Source organism: Sesamum indicum, linkage group LG13, assembly GCF_026168435.1.
Source record: "Sesamum indicum cultivar Baizhima isolate 11 linkage group LG13, ASM2616843v1, whole genome shotgun sequence".
Taxonomy (NCBI): domain Eukaryota; kingdom Viridiplantae; phylum Streptophyta; class Magnoliopsida; order Lamiales; family Pedaliaceae; genus Sesamum; species Sesamum indicum.
The window spans coordinates 182,501-185,000 of NC_142669.1; positions in this window are offsets into that span (position 1 = coordinate 182,501).

A 2,500-nucleotide genomic window follows, 5' to 3' on the forward strand; every position below is an offset into this window, starting at 1 on the left:
GGTGCCTGAGGCGCTATCGGCCTGAAGCAGAATCCCATAGCCAATGCCCGGTGCAAGTCACCCTTCCATTGTATGCTCGTCATGATCCGAGCTGCATACAACGTGCGGAGGTGGCGCTGAACCTCCAATATGGTGCCCGTGGCTGTAAAATGTGCCCCATGATATTTTGCAGCATTGCGCTGCGTCCAAGTAGACCATAGGATCAGAAATGGGACCAAAGTGCGAATATGCAAATCCGAGTGAAACGGGGTAGAGTATCGCCAAAAATGCACCAGATTAACCAGGTCCCCGGTTTCACACAGCTGAAGCCCAAAGACATTAGCAAAGTGCAGCCACACTTCCCGAACAACTTCCCCTTCTACAAAGAGATGAGAGATGCTCTCCTCTGCCTCGCAACATTGGCATTTTGATGCGAAACTAAAGCCCTTTCGCTTCATGCGTTCATCCACTGGGATCCAATCCTGGAAAAGCCGCCACAAAAAGACCGACACCGTTGGCCTCAAGGATCGGTGCCATATATCTGTAAAGAGTTGCCGCCGAGGAGACGCCACTCGAATGGCCTCCCATGCCGATGCTGTGGAAAACGTCCCATTACTCGTCGCGGTCCACACAATTCTGTCCCTCTGTCCCGCTGCAATAGGAATTCGGCAGATAATATGCGCGATCTGTGGCGGGACTATCCTGAAAATTTTGGGAACATTCCATTCTCCCTCATGCCAGTAATAACATACCGGCTCCATAGTGTCAGGGGCCCCTCGAACGAGCTGGGCTAGAGGCTTCTCACCAAACCAATTATCAAGCACCCTCCTGTGTGGGTGCCACCGGGAGCCGACGGGCGGGGGTGCAAGCCGTCGCCGGCCGCCCTTGACGCCTCCATGTTCGCAGGCAACGGGCTACTAGCAAGCGCACCCAAAATCGGGATTGCCGACACTTCGCCCACCACAAGCTACTTATTTCAGCGTCGCAAGCCACAAGCGGCGACAAGCACCCCCGACCGTCGAATCCCGACGGCACCCACATCGGTCCGCTTATGCGGGGGGAGGCCGACAAGCATAAGCGGACCGACCGACCAACCTTTGCTTGGACGGGGCTTGTGTTGGCCATGTTTTAGCAAATCGCAATCGAAGCACGCTCCCGACGGCTTGCCGTTGCGGACGGGAAGGCATTCGGCGCACACGATGCAAATGGGCATCGGCCGCACGCAACACCGTAGACCCCCGCTCAAGCGCCCCGCCGGAGTCCCTCGCCGGACTCTCGCCGCCAAAACAAGGCCAACACAAGCCACACCCAAGCCATGAGGACGGCCGAGGCTTGGGGGCTACGGGGGGGCCGCCTTGCCCCTGCCCGCCCCGTCCGCCCAGACCCCCCTCAAGCACCCTCCTCCCCCTATAATAGGCTTAAAAAAAAAAAGGCTTGTGACAGGAGTAGACATTGAAAGGGTTGAGCAACGCACTTTTTTGCATTTTTGAAGCATTTTAACGTATTTTTGCATGAAAATTTGCACGTCACCTCAAAATCACATGATTAATTCATTTTTGTTGAGTTATGAAAATATTTATTTAATTATTTTAATTATTAAAAAAATAATAAAAAAAAGGGAAAAATCGGTAAAAAAAGGAGGGTTCACGTTCAAATCCCTTGTTTTCCAACAAAAACATTATGCATACATGAGCATTACGTATTCATGATCACTTCCGTACGAGTTATCAGATGGAGCAACATCGATGTTTTTTGGGAACGCCCTGTCAGTTTTCTTCCCACAATCATCAAAATCGGACAAACAAGCTTCGCGATGTTTCGAGACCCGACAAATAAGCCGTGGGCAAGATGTCTTTGCATTCTAAAGTCATCATTGGGACGAGTGTTGCAAATGTTTCGGAAAAACGGCGTGATCGAAGGCGACGGCCACGAGAGTAGTGCCGGACGGCAGCAGACGCCCCAGCGCCCACAGGCCGACGGCAGCAGACGGGCACCCGTGCAGGAAGCCCCTGCCGACGTGCGCGCCCGTGCAGGAAGCCCCTGCCGACGCGCGTGCGCGCGCCGTGCGGACAGTGCCGGCCTGCGCGCGCGGGCCCCGTGCGGACCGTGCCGGCCAGCGCGCGCGCGCCCCGTGCGGGCCGTGCCGGCCAGCGCGCGCGCGCCCCGTGCGGACAGTGCCGGCCAGCGGGCGCGCGCCCCGTGCGGGCAGTGCCGGCCAGCGCGCGTGCGCCCCGTGCGCCCTGTGCCGGCCAGCACGCGCGCGCCCCGTGCGGACACTGCGATGCCGGCCAGCGCGCGCGCGCCCCGTGCGGGCAGTGCCGGCCTGCGCGCGCGCGCGCCCCGTGCGGGCAGTGCCGGCCTGCGCGCGCGCGCGCCCCGTGCGGGCTGTGCCGGCCGCGCGCGCGCGCGCGCCCCGTGCGGGCAGTGCCTGCCTGGGCCGACCCCGTGCGGACAGTGCCTGCCTGCGCGCGCGCCCCGTGCGGACAGTGCCGTGCCGGCCTGCGGGGGCGCGCAGGCAGAC